Genomic DNA, 14,807 nt, shown 5'->3' with positions numbered 1-14,807 from the left:
ATGGGCCCCGCCTGCTAGCCTGCTTCCTAAAATATCACTGGTTTGCTCATTTCTCTATATAGGCCACCTACATTCTGCAAGGACTTTGCATTCTGCATGGACTTTTCAATAATTACTTTGATAAAATACATATTTTGTTATGTGCAAATGGCTTTAGATACCTATGAGGTCCACAAATTACCATATAACATATATTCAACACAAAAACCAGCGACGATTTGTTGTTGGCAAAGGACAGCCGGACATATAAAGGGCCCCATTATCTTCAGTAGCTTAGGGCCTCATCAAACCTAAATCCAGCCCTGCATAGGAAGCTGCTCCCTTATACCCACCAAGTCAGGCCCAGTGGTCCATAACAATAATAATTTAATAATAATTTATTATTTATACCCCGCCCATCTGGCTGGGTTTCCCCAGCCACTCTGGGCGGCTTCCAACAAAATATTAAAAGACAATAGTCCGTCAAACATTAAAAGCTTCCCTAAACAGGGCTGCCTGTTTTAGATGTCTTCTAAAAGTCTGGTAGTTGTTCCTCTCTTTGACATCTGGTGGGAGGGTGTTCCACAGGGCGGGCGCCACCACCAAGAAGGCCCTCTGCCTGGTTCCCTGTAACTTGGCTTCTCACAGTGAGGGAACCACCAGAAGGCCCTCGGAACTTTGTCCTCAGTGTCCGGGCGGAACGATGGGGGTGGAGACGCTCCTTCAGGTATACAGGACCGAGGCCATTTAGGGCTTTAAAGGTCAGCAGCAACACTTTGAATTGTGCCCGGAAGGTGTATAATTCTGAGGAAAACAAAAACAGGAGTGGAAATCCACAGAATTATAGAGTTGGAAGGGACCCTGAGGGTCATCCAGCCCAACCCCCTGCAATGCAGGAATAAGCATGTTTGCTTATTTGACCCAGGTCTGGAATGGAAAGCAATTCAGCAAATACGATTGGTTATCCGCTACTTGCTGTTACTGTTGCTTTCAGTCCACAAATGATATGCAATTGATTCCACTTCCCCCTGACGACATTTACATTGCAGTTCCTTTGCATTGCAGCGAATGGAGTAGAGTAGCAGAATGAGAATGTAAATTACATAGCTAAATACGTAAATTGGCACTGGCTGCCAATTAGTTTCCAGGCCCAATTTAAAGCACTGGTTTTGACCTATAACGCCTTAAATGGCTCAGGGCTGCAATACCACAAGGACCGCCTCTCCCCATATGAACTGCCTTGGACCTTGAGGTCATCATCTGAGGCCCTTCTTCGTCTGCCTCCTCCATCAGAGATCCAGAGGGCAGCAACGTAAGAATGGGCCTTTTCTGTGGTGGCCCCCCATTTGTGGAACACTCTCCCCAGGGAGGCTCGCCTGGTGCCTACATTATACACCTTTAGACGCCAGGCAAAAATGTTCCCCTTCAACCAGGGTTTGGGGTGATATCCTTTTAAATGTGTTTGTGGGAGGGGGTCATAATTTTCTTTCATTCCTGTTCTTGTTTTTATTACAGTATATATTTTGTGTTTTTATCTTGTCTTTTATATGTGAACTACCCTAAGATCTCCAGATGAACAGACCCTCCAAGTGCCCCCATTTTCCAGGGACGCCCCCGATTTAGAGAAGCCATCCCAGTTTCCGATTTAATCCCAGAATGTCCCACTTTTCCTTAGGATGTCCCTATTTTCATCGGATAAATGTTGGAGGGTATGGAGTTATCTGAGCCATCTGAAAGCAATCCTGTACAGGGAAGTGCACCATCCTGCTGCTTTTTCACATCAAACCATGGTTTGTTTCAAACTATGGCTTACTAATGCAATGTATGAACCCAGCTACAGTCTGCTTATATACATGTTAGCCATTTGTTGCCTAATGCATTAGGGATAATAATTGCAAAGCTTCATAGCCTGGTCGCCTTCAGGGTGATACCAACTCATCAAAGGTGATCAGGCTAGTGGCTATTTAAAGGTAAAGGGACCCCTGACCATTACGTCCAGTCATGGCCGACTCTGTGGTTGCGGCGCTCATCTCGCTTTATTGGCTGAGGGAGCCGGCGTACAGTTTCCGGGTCATGTGGCCAGCATGACCAAGCTGCTTCTGGCGAACCAGAGCAATGCACGGAAAGGCTGTTTACCTTCCCGCCAGAGCGGTACTTATTTATCTACTAGCACTTTGATGTGCTTTCGAACTGCTAGGTTGGCAGGAGCAGGGACCGAGCAATGGGAGCTCACCCCGTCGCGGTGATTTGAACCGCCGACCTTCTGATCGGCAAGTCTTAGGCTCTGTGGTTTAACCACAGCGCCACCTGCACCTGCAAAAGCAGATACTGTCCTGAAACGAAAATTCTTACAGTGCACCCACCCTAAGAATGCTGGCTCCCGACCCACAAACACACTATAGATTCAGCCAAAATTTCATCCAAATTTCAGGTGAATGTGAAAGCCAAGGAAGAAAGCTAGTCTTCCTTTAATCAGATTCCTTTCCCCTTATTTTAAAAGGCACCCATCTCCCAAGCTGGGTGGGGGAGTTAAATCATGGAATTATATATTTATGCATTTAATCTGCGCTTATAAAACAAAAATAAAAAACCAATTCGCACATAGCACATCTGTTGCGCCGTTTGAAGCTCAGCTCCTTATTAACCGTGCTTCTTACAAGAGCTTTCTAGATTGGGGGGTGGGGAATAGATGAAAAACCCTCTAGACAATTAAAATTACCCAAGTAATGCTCTGATCCCTGAAACCTTAAGTCTGTGGCTCATGGCGGGGGGGGCGGGGGGGCGTTTGAGGAAAGAGAAGGAACTAATCTCATACGAAGAGGCGCACACACTGTAATTATACCAGGAGAACAGACGAGCCAGTCCATTTCTCCACTGGTCTTTCGATTACAGCTCTGATTGCCTTTCACGTGAAATAAGGACAGCCGATAAAGGAATCCCCGGAAGCTTGCTTTTATGCTTTCAAAAAATATTTGCCAAAAGCCAGGGCCCAAGTGAAATAAATCCTTCCTTTGGAGACGGTTGATTCTCCTGCAAACAATCTTTCCCTCTCCTCCTTTAGCATGACAGGCAAAGAGAACAGTGACAGCTGTTCCCTTGCCACACAGATTTCAAAGGATTTCGACGACTGGGGTTTCTCCCCTGCACAGCTACCTGTAAAATATGTCATTCTCTTCCTCAAGATCCTCGACTTAGCAGGAGAGGTGAGGGACAAAAATGCAGCGTGTTTCTCCTGCCACCGAGACGTTACGGAAGTCGTGCGCCACGGACCGCATATGTGAGTGAGTTGAGGCAGCGGGAGATTTTGGCTAATGCGGGCTGAGATGTAACCACAGAATCACAAAATCAAAGACTCATAGAGTTGGAAGGGACCCCAGGGGTCATCTAGTCCAACCCCCTACAATGCGGGAATTATCAACTAAAGCATCCATGGCAGATGGCCACCCAACCTCTGCTTAAAAACTTCCAAGGAACGAGAGTCCGCAAACTCCCGAGGGAGACCATTCCGCTGTCAAACAGAAGAAGAGAAGAAGAGTTTGGATTTGATATCCCGCCTTTCACTCCCCTTCAGGAGTCTCAAAGCAGCTAACATTCTCCTTTCCCTTCCTTCCCCACAACAAACACTCTGTGAGGTGAGTGGGGCTGAGAGACTTCAGAGAAGTGTGACTGGCCCAAGGTCACCCAGCAGCTGCATGTGGAGGGGTGGGGAAGCGAACCCGGTTCCCCAGATTACGAGTCTACCGCTCTTAACCACTACACCACACTGGCTCTCACTGTCAGAAAGTTCTTCCATCAGAATCTCCTTTCTTGTAACTTGAAGCCATTGGTTGGGGTCCTACCCTCCAGAGCAGGAGAAAACAAGCTTGCTCCGTCTTCCATGTGACAGCCCTTCAGATATCGGAAGATGGCTCTCAGATCTCCTCTCAGTCTCCTCTTTTCCAGGCTAAGCGTACCCAGCTCCTTCAACCGTTCCTCATCCGGCTGGCTTTCCAGACCCTGGATCATCTTGGTCACCCTCCTCTGCACACGTTCCAAATTGACACAGACACACAGAGCTCTGGTTCACACACACACACCCCCAAAGTGGTGAAGCTGCAAACTGCTGCTCAGTCACAAAGCTCACCGGGTGGCCTGGACCCAGCAGAGTCTCTTGGCCCTGACCTACCTCACAGGGTTGTTCTGAGGATAAAATGGGGAGGTGAAGAACAGAGTGCGCCCCCTTGAGTTCCTTGAAGGGATGGCAGAATATAAACATAATGTATAGATCAAAATTATTCAGTCTGTTCTAAAGTAGGGCATCCAACGCATCTTTTAAATTAATTTTTTAAAAGCTTATAGAAGAGGGGGAAGAATAGATCTCCTTTTCAGAGTACACCAGTATATACAACTAGAGATATATGGAAGTGAAGGAAGGACTGAAGACCTGAGAATCACAGAATTGTGGAATTGTAGAGTTAAAGGGACCAGAACAGTCATCTAGAAGAAGAAGAAGAGAAGAGGAGTTTGGATTTGGTATCCCGCCTTTCACTCCCCTTCAGGAGTCTCAAAGCGGCTAACATTCTCCTTTCCCTTCCTCCCCCACAACAAACACTCTGTGAGGTGAGTGGGGCTGAGAGACTTCAGAGAAGTGTGACTGGCCCAAGGTCACCCAGCAGCTGCATGTGGAGGAGCGGAGACGCGAACCTGGTTCCCCAGATTACGAGACTACCGCTCTTAACCACTACACCACACTGGCTCTAGCCCACCTCCCAGCAATGCAGGAATCACAACTAAGTTATTGTGCGTTTTTTAAATGCAAAATGCTAGGGGAAGGATGCATTTTTCAGTGGTGAACCCCTTCTCCCCTCTGCTACAACCCTTTCCCTCCAGCTACTCCCCCCTGTTTTTTGGAAGATCTTTGCCAGCGAATCTGTGCCAGGGGGTTGGCTGGAAGTGTGGGATGTGAAACTCAGGAGCAGTCAAGTACAACATTCCTAGAGTGAACATGTTTACACATGGGGAGGAATGTTTGTCCAGCCAGCAGGTAAACTTCCTGTTTCCTTCTGGGCTGGGACATACTTCCTCTGCATGTGACTAGAGGTGGGCGTGGCCTCACCTGTGCAGGTAACAACAAAAGCACAGGGCAGGGCAGCCACCTCTCTCTATTTTTTACTGCATGCATCGAAGAAGCAACATCTGCTTAGCCAAAGATGTTCTTTTTTCTTCCAGCCAAGAGAGGACAAAGGGTCTGTCTCCTTATGAGATAGTTTCCAGGTGTATGTTATTTTTTAAGCTAAGTCTGCCTTCTGGGATCTGATTGTGAACAGAATGATATGTGAGTAAACTCTTTTTATACTTTTATAGAAGACTGTGTCATGTCTTATCTTTTATGAGGGAATAAGGGGAAAAATAAGGGACACGGGTGGCGCTGTGGGTTAAACCACAGAGCCTAGGACTTGCCGATCAGAAGGTCAGTGGTTCGAATCCCCGTGACGGAGTGAGCTCCCGTTGCTCGGTGCCTGCTCCTGCCAACCTAGCAGTTCGAAAGCACACCCGTGCAAGTAGATAATTAGGTACTGCTCCGGCGGGAAGGTAAATGATGTTTCCATGTGCTGCTCTGGTTAGCCAGAAGTGGCTTAGTCATGCTGGCCACACGACCCAGAAGCTGTACGCTGGCTCCCTCAGCCAATAAAGCAAGAGGAGCGCCGCAACCCCAGAGTCAGCCACGACTGGACCTAATGGTCAGGGGGGCCCTTAACCTTTACCTTTAAGGGGAAAATACCAGAACAGTTATTACAGAGGCTTTAGCGAGCCTGAGCAAACGCATCCGCTGTGAGTTTAAGAAGGGGAATGTTACTCTGCTAAATTGTGAACTTGTTAACACAAGTTGGAAAAGGATATAATCAGACAATATATCCTCTCCTGCATCCCTGAACATTCCCACAGGAAGAAGGGAAAGGCCATAGCTCAGTGCTAGAGCATCCAGCTTGCATGCAGAAAGTTGCATGTTCAATCCCTCATATCTCCAGGTTGGGCTGGCAGCGGCTCCTGCCTGACACTCGGGATAGCTGCTGCCAGTCAGGGTGGACAATCTTGAGCAAGACGGGCCAATAGTCTGACTCGGTATAAGCCAGCTTCCTATGTCCCTATGCAACGGTTCCATGATGCACTCCACATGCTCCGACGAACATACATCGCCTTCAGATGTAGCTAAATAGCAGCTAACACTGCTACAAGGCTTTAGCAAGCTTTCCATTTGTTTATCTGGAAGGAACTCATCAGCTGTTGCTGGAGCATTACATTTCCATCAAAAGCATGTGCCTCTCCGCGTTTAGATCACTTTCCCGTGTCTACATAATTTAGGGGCATACGCCTAGAGGGGGAAGAAGGGGGGCGGGGGACGTTAACAGCCAGGTTTCAGTTGTAGCTCGAGACACACATCAACACAACCCGGGATTCCAACACTGCTGGAACGCAAAGGAACAGGATAAGCTTGAAGTGGGAGGCGGAGGGGAAGAAGGGTACTCTTCTGATATATAGGTAAAGGTAAAGCACACGGAAATGCTGTTTACCTTCCTGCCATTGATTGCCTTAAAGGTAAAGGTAAAGGGACCCCTGACCATTAGGTCCAGTCGTGGCCAACTCTGGGGTTGCGGCGCTCATGTGGCCAGCATGACTAAGCCGCTTCTGGCGAACCAGAGCAGCACACGGAAGCACCGTTTACCTTCCTGCCGGAGTGGTACCTATTTATCTACTTGCATTTTGACGTGCTTTTGAACTGCTAGGTTGGCAGTAGCTGGGACCAAGCAACGGCAGCTCACCCCGTCGCGGGGATTCAAACCGCCGACCTTCTGATCGGCAAGCCCAAGAGGCTCTGTGGTTTAACCAACAGCGCCATCCGTCCCTTTACCTTTACGGCAATCAATGGTAGTAAGGTAAACGGCAGGGGTCAGGGGTCCCTTTACCTTTAGGGAGCAATTTGGTGGACGGCATTATTGAAGTGGGTGCAATGTTGCCCCTTGCTCTTGGGGAGCCCAGCCCTGAATCAAGATTGCTCCTTGCATAGTTGCATCCTGAGAACTGGGATAAATGGATGGATGGATGGATGGATGGATGGATGGACAAAAAGAAACACCCAGGGCGTATCTTCTATGAAACTCATGCAGGGCCCCTTATCCTGGAGGGGCCCCAGAAGCACATTTAAAATGTTGGGGTCTAGTAGATCCCATTTGAGTGGCACGACTCAAATTAACTAATTGTTTTGTTGTATATATTTCAACAATCCCAAAGTTTGGCAGTCAGTAGCAAAGTCGTTCTAAAAGCGTGGCAATCTGTCGTGGAACAACCCCATTGAAGAAGATGATGCGGTCCTCTTATCATAAACAAAAATTGGCTTTAAAAGATTGATAAGAGAATTCTCAGTGTATTGCCAGAGAGAACACCTGGTCGTAAATTATCAGGAAACCTAAGTTATGGTTTTCTCAAGGCCCAACAGTTGGCTTACGGACAATCAGCCAATCGAACAGGTCAAAGCTTTCAAATATTTGGGCCTTATCTTCCAGTCCATGGGGTCATGGGGAGCACACCAAAAATGTGCAAAAGAAAAAAGCATTCCAAAGTGCCAAGACTTTGAATCGCTTTTTCCATAGAAAGGGTGGCAAACATATACCATCAGCCCTAGAAGTCTTCCAAGCTAAACCCCTAGCAAAACACAAAATACAGGGCTCAGATTTGGATGGGTAACCACCTTAGCACTTTGGAAGCTGACAGGGGTTACCCAAACATCACTGCTGGTTGCAAAGGGACCCCCATGACACGTCAAGCTTCAGGGTTCAAAAAAATGTAGGTCCACCACTGGGCACAGCTCTAGTACAACAAACACAGTGTGGCGGCTGGTGCGCAGGTGGTATAGTGCGAAGGCCTGAAGACTGCCAAGGCAACAAAAGTGGGATACAGCACCCCACTGCTCACCGCACATAAAGTGGTTGTGCAAGCTCACACCCACCCCATCAGATTCCTGCTGGTAATGTAAGGAATGCCAGTGTCAGAAGTTGACAGCTGGCTTTGCCCTCCCTGTAGAGTCCCTATAAGTGTGGCACTTCAAATTTCCTTGCAGATGTAATGTGCTTATACAGGGGAAAGAAACCCTGAAGCATTGCATACAATGGACTCTGTTGGGGACAGAGGCTGAACCTGCTCCTTGACCTCTGGTGACCTAAGCCATTGAGGAATAAGCTTGTCTCTCCTGGGTTCTGTTGCTTGGTCACTCTCCGGTGTGACGGAGCCAAGTCTGAAGGTTAGGTTGAGAGGCATTGATCTGCAGGGATTTGAAACCAGATCTTCCTCATCTAAGGCCAAGACAGCAACCATGAGCCCAGTTGGATCCCCAGAGGTTGTTGTACTACAGCTCCCATCATCCCTGGCTGCTAGCTAGGCTGGCTGGGGGTGATGGATGTTGTAGTCCAACAGCATCCAGGGACCCACAGATGAAGAACGCCACACTAGGCCTCATTGTCTATCACCTGGGGCAAAATGAAAATAGCCTTTTTCATTCACATGCAGTTAGGTAAAGGGACCCCTGACCATTAGGTCCAGTCGTGACCGGCTCTGGGGTTGCGGCGCTCATCTCGCTTTATTGGCCAAGGGAGCCGGCGTTTGTCCGCAGACAGCTTCCGGGTCACGTGGCCAGCATGACCAAGCTGCTTCTGGCAAACCAGAGCAGCGCACAGAAATGCCGTTTACCTTCCCGCCAGAGTGATAGCTATTTATCTACTTGCACTTTGTTGTGCTTTCGAACTGCTAGATTGGCAGGAGCAGGGACCGAGCAACGGGAGCTCACCCCATCGCGGGGATTCGAACCTCCGACCTTCTGATCAGCAAGTCCTAGGCTCTGTGGTTTAACCCACAGCGCCACCCGCGTCCCATTCACATGCAGTTAATAAGAGTCTAAATATCTTTTCAAGGGCTGTAATGGTGCACATGGTCAAACTGCTTAAAATCTCTTTGCTTTCTACAGGGTTCAAGAAGCCCAACTGTGCACAGGACCACAACCAAGGGGGTGGCAAACTTTTGTCACCTCCAGACTCTGAGTGGCCTCCTTTATCATCAAGCCATAGACATTGCATATGACCAAAATCCCATGGTTTTGTGTGGGATTCAAAGAGCTTAACTCTACGCAGAATCGCAAGCCAGGGAAGGATGCTAAGCTTGCCAGCTGCAGACTGATAAAGGTCCGGCACCTCCAAGAATAGAACAAGCATGGGAAGTCTACCAAGTGCTGCTGCTTCTCAGCACTTGATGGGGAGAGTTAGACCTGCTTGGATTCTCAACTCAAGTCCAGGTGCCATCTTGGGGAATCTGTGCTCGGAAACCCAGCAGAGGGCTACCTGGCCCTGACAAAATCCAGAGAAGTTTGGTAGGCACATTACACAGCATTCAGGGTTGCTAGATGATTAACGTCAGTGGAGCAAGGACCCCCAGTCAATGCAAACAGGCTTTGCTTAGATATTGCCATAACACAACAAAGTAAATTATGTCTGTGATGTTTTTTTCAGGGCGGGGTGGAGCTTATCATTTTGCCTTTGGAGTGAGAACATGAATGCACACTGGGGAAAAAGTACATAAATGTTTATACCATGTAATTAACTAGAGCACATTGCAATCAAAGTTAGGTCTCATTGACTTCAATGAGAAAGTTAAATACATTTTTTAAAAAAAAAAAACCATTTAAAGCAACGAGAATTTGAAATACAAGCTGGGTCGTTCTCGTAGTATATGGCACTGTGTATCATCTTCATGTTTTCCCAATGGTAATAATTCTTATAGAGTAGCCAAGCAACCATGCTTTGACCCTGAAACTCTTCCCCAACCATAGGAACCAACTCCTAGGGGTTGAGGTCCCTTTGCCCTCACCAATAAAATATTTGAGGAGGTCACCCCCAAAAAAGTTGATGGACATTGCTATTCAAATGGTATAGATGAGCCCCGTCATGTGGTCAGTTATGTGGTGTGGGGCTTCCCTGCCCCTCCCAATATTTTATTCAAGCTGGCACCCTTGCCCCCAACCCTGCCATTCCAACATGTGCCCGGGTTGATCATGGCCATTCGCTGGCAAGGAGAAAAGCACTCATCATATGCTCGGTGGCACCTGCTTTCAGCTAGCTATAAATCACCTGTTCCTAAACTGTGCTTTGGCACTGAATGAGCCCTCTCTCAAATGAAGTCCTTGATTTTCAGGATATATTGAGAAAATATGACAATAGAGAAACATGCAAGCTGTAAACACACTGTCTTCTCTTCCTGATGATGAATTATTAGTCAGATGAAAGATGGAGATACAGGATGGAGATGGATAGAGAGGCAGAAAATGGTCCGGCGCGATACAGCATTATAGCTCAACTTGTCTTCATGTACTAAGCCATAAGCTCACCGAGAGGCCTTCAGCAAATCATTCAACACAGCGGTTTTTTTTTTATTATTCTGTAAAGAAACCCCCCTGGAGAGATTCGCAAGACACCAAAGAAACATCAGCCTCTCTTTCTGCCTCCAAATCCCTCCTCAAAAGTCTGCCCCTCCACGAAATCTGTGGCTTAACCCTTTAATCCTCCTCTGCAACTGAAACAAAGCTGAAATAGATGTCCCCAGATCTGGTTAACTTCATCTCCCTTTCCAACTTTCCCTTTGCCGTCTCCCTCACTTTCAAAATTTTATATTGCAGCCTCCTTGGGGCAGGGACCTGGCTTATTATTATTATTATTATTATTATTATTATTATTATTATTTATGTTTCCCTGGAAAAAAGGCCGTATGCACTGCTCACACCTTATGAACAAGCACAGAATCAACTGTAATACAACGGAATGCCAGATCAGTTTGGACTTCGCAGGAAGAGAGTCAAAGGAAGAGTAGACAGGAATCAAACTTCTATTACACAGACCATCCTTGACAATTCCAACATGCAGCCTGCATTGCACTGTGACATTCTGGTCCCCGGCTACTCCCAACACGGATTGCTTTTTAAACAAACAAACAAAAAACCTCAAAAAGCGGGCTACCCATATTGCCACCTCCTCCTCCTGCTTTCTCTGCATCTCACCTCTCCATCTGTAAAATGGGCACATCAGCGTCCTGCATCATAGAGTTGCTAGGACAATGACTGAGAGAGCACCATAGGTACGGCAGGAATGACTTGAGGAGGAGATTGGTAAATGCGCATTGGGCAACAGCTAGCCCCTTTCCCTCTTCCACCCCCCCCCCCCCTTAAAGCTGGTCGTCTCCCATGTGTGATGTTGCAGCCCGAACCGAAAAAGAACCCCGCAGGACCTCAGAGACTGACCCGTTTCTAATGCCGACGAAAGCTTACAAACATCAAACGCCCGAGCTCTGGTGAGAGTCACTTCGCACGGGCAACACATGAGTGTGTGCAGCCACGGCCACCTAAACCCAGAGCCTGTCAAACCTAAACTGTGGCACCCACCCTCCGCTTTAATTCCAGAACAAGAGATGGAAAGGCTCGGCGCTGTCTGAGAACACCAGCCTGGGAGCCTTCCTGTGGCTATTCCCTGGTCAGCGGTGTCCGCACCTGTCCGAAGGCAGTTCTGCTTATTCCCAGGGCACGGTTGAGCCGGGGATGGTGCAAAAGAGACGCCAGGATCGAACCGCTGGCACACGTGGAGCTTCGTCCACGCTCCCCGCACTGATATCAGCTTTTGAGGGGGATCCGAAACCCAGCAAAACAATATCTCTGGGCAAACCAAACCCATACACCTGCTGCCAAAAGGTGAGGATGGGAGATTGGTGGAGAGACAAGCGCCTTTCCTTTCTCCTCTCTCTCTCCCCTAGAAAAGTTCATTCCCTGAAATAGACAAGATAGCATAGGGCGGAAGGAGAAAGAAGATGTAACAGTTGCAAAGTCCGGTCGTCTCTTACGGGGCCAGCAATGCCAGCGAAAAGGTACCAACCCGCCTGGTGCCAGTTTCTCCAGCGGGCTCTGCCAAGGCAGCTGAGGAGGGATGGGTGTCGGAAGTTGGGAAGGGGTTTGGGGAGGCTGGAGAGAGCTCTTCGCACCTCTAAATGATCCAAGGCCCATAACGAGAAAGCTATGGACGGTGTCCACTGAAAGGTGGGAAAAGAAGGGGCGGAAAAACCTAGCAATTTGGAGCAAACGCACGCACACTTTTCGCAAGGTGCCCACAACCTCGGCTCTGCTTTCCTTGAACACCAGCCTGCCATCCTCAGCGAAACTTGTCTGCTTAGAAGATCGGGGTGGGCTTGGGTGGTTGGTGGCGGCGGAAGGGGGCTTGTTCAATAGTTGTCTTACACACAGGCTGGCACAAAGTCCTCGCAAGCCAGACGCCAACCTCAGTGTCACGTCTTAACGCGCGAGCGCTGCTGATACCCAAGAGCATTTCTCTCTCTCTCCATCTCCCTCCAATATAAAGGCAACCCTCGTATAGTTCATTCATTCTGAAGCCAAACTCGCTGAGCTCCGTGGATAACCCACGCTAGTTTTTCGCACGTTTTTAACCCGCGAACCCCAGTCTTCCTTTGGAGAGCAGTCCAGGAGGGCTGTTCCACAATCGACTCTCCCCTCCTTCCTTTCCTTTTAAGTTCGGTTCAGCACCTCTGCCAACCCTATCCAGGCGCGGGAGGCGAGGGCAGGGTGTGTAAGGAAGGCGAAAAAGACTTCCCCTTCTCTTCGCCCCCCTCCCCTCCCCATCGCCCCACTCCACAGACAGGATCGTTCTTCCACCCCATCACCGCCCTATCAGGGCAGGTGCATGGGCTCTGGCCTACCCAAACGCCTTGGCGCGAAGGAAAGGGGGCGATTTCGGGGGCGGGGGGCGGGATGGGAGATGGGGAGTTCCGTACCTGGAAAGGCTGATGATGATTCCCCCCCCCACCTCCCCGCCGTCCTCCTTGCTTCTCTCCTCCCCACACACGTTTGCTCGGCACAGGCGCCGCATTGACACTGCAGATGGTGTCTCGGTGTGTGTGTATGTGTGTGTATGTATGTGTGTGTAATATATATATATATCTCACATACATTGTGAGTGTGTGTCTGACTTCCTTTCTCTCCATCCCTTGCATGCATTGAATCCATGCATTTATTTGCCCAAAAAAGGAGCCTTAAAAAAAAAAGCAGATTAAAAAAATAATAATACTGTATGCCTTTACCTCTGCACTGGTCCAGCGGGCGCTTTTCCTCTCCAGCTCCCTGTCCAAGGTATTTGCAACACCTCCTCCAGGAATCAGCCAGCAGGTGGAGAGGAATCGGCTACTGGGCTTGCAATAAACACCCTCCTCCAAATATATGTGTGTTTTTTAAAAGCAAAAAAAAAGGTGGAGGAACCAAGCTTCTTCTTCTTTTCCTTCTTCTTCCGTGCCCCCCTCCCCGCCTGCCCGCCCGACCCGGCGGCTCGCTCCCAGCCGGGCACGGGGCTGGATCCCGCGGCGCCCCCGGGTGCCCGTCTCACTCTGGCATCTCCGCAGCGCCTGGCTCTGCTTCTCCGCCTCCGCCTCCTCCTCCGTGCCCGCCCGAGAGAGGAGCGCCCACTGCGGCGACTGCCTCTGCCACCGCCGCCACCGCCGCCGCTGCCTCCTCCGGAAAGCTCCCGCTCCGCTCGGCTCGCCTGCTTCCCTCCTCGCCCGGGAGGCGGCGGATCGTCGGCTGCAGCCCGGCGCTCAGAGCTCCACCCTGCATGCACGAGACCCGGCGGGCTGCAGGTTTTCCTTTGCACAAGATTAAAAAAAAAAACCCACGCTGGCAAAAAATAAATAGAGATTTCTCTTTCAAGGGAAAAATCCCTGCTTAGCAACGAACCGGCCACTCGCCCCGTTGGCAAAGCGCATCAAAGGGCGCGCGGAGGCTGCGGCTGCGGCTTCCCTTGCAAAGGGAGCTCCCGGCGGAGTCTCGGGCTGGCTGCTGCTGCTGCTGCTTCGCCGCCGCCCCCCTCCGGGCTCATGGCTTTTCTGCAACCGCCCTGGGGGGTGTTTTTTGGGTGGTGCTGGGGTTCAGGAAGAGGCAACAGGGGGGGGAGGTGCCGGTCCAGGCGAGCGAGCGGCTGCAGAGGCTGCAGGAAAGGTCCAAGGGGTTTCTGCTGTTGGTGGGTGCTTGGCTTGCGCGCCTCTCCGCCGGCCAGCTGGGCGGAAAGTTTGCCGGAGCTGCGGGAGGCGCTGCAGCCGCTGTTTGTTGGCGAGGAGGCGCCGGGCGCTGCGGCGGGTCTCGCTGCTTCTGCCGCGGCCGCTGCCGCCTCTTCGCCACTGAGGCTCTGGCGCTGGCGCTGCGTCCTCGCGCGCTCGCTTCCTACTCACTACTGACATCTAGGATCTCCAAGCTGATTGGGCTAATTGCGCGAGCTCGTTGCCAGCTACGGCCGGGAGGCGGGGGGTGCTGGGGTGGGTGGGGGTGAGGGTGGGGGCTTGGGGAGAGGGAGAAGATCTTCCAGCCAGCAAAGGCTGGCGACGCACATGCTGCTGCTGAATGCGCGCTGGTGGCTGGATCGTCGACTGGGGCAGGACCCCCAAAGGTCATCCAGACCGACCCTCTGCGACGCAGGGGTCGCAGCTGAAGAAGCCCTGGCACTCCGGCAGGGAAGGGGGCACTCAAGCTCTGCTTGAGATGGATGGAGAGGCCGCCCCCTTGCGAAGGGGGTTCGTTCCGCGGCGGAGTGGTTCTTATTCTGTAACACTCTCTCGCACAAAAAGTAGTCGGTGGGTTTTCCATTGAGTCATGACAGCTCTTTGGAACCGCTAGGTTCAGGCGCAGTGTAAATCTGAATGGCAGCGGCTGAGGCAAAGAAAGCGCAGATCTTCCCTTCCCCACGTGTGGGTTCTGTGGAAACATTGGC

General features: G+C 50.2%; 1 protein-coding gene across 2 annotated transcripts in view; it reads right to left on the bottom strand.

Moving 5' to 3' along the window:
- PLXNA4 (plexin A4) overlaps nucleotides 1-14,227 on the bottom strand; it is a 600,353-nt gene extending 586,126 nt beyond the window's left edge. The window contains exon 1 of one of the 2 annotated variants that reach the window (XM_083460906.1): nucleotides 13,135-14,227. The gene's annotated coding sequence lies outside the window, so the exon portion shown is untranslated. Of the gene's footprint in view, nucleotides 1-12,828; nucleotides 12,904-13,134 lie in introns of those variants that run through there. The other variant, XM_083460907.1, reaches the window with a different exon arrangement.
- Between the last annotated feature and the right edge of the window lie 580 nt (nucleotides 14,228-14,807).

The sequence above is a fragment of the Podarcis liolepis genome (assembly GCF_965112155.1).
Source record: "Podarcis liolepis genome assembly, chromosome: 10".
Lineage (NCBI taxonomy): Eukaryota > Metazoa > Chordata > Lepidosauria > Squamata > Lacertidae > Podarcis > Podarcis liolepis.
This window is presented reverse-complemented; position numbering and strand designations above follow the sequence as displayed.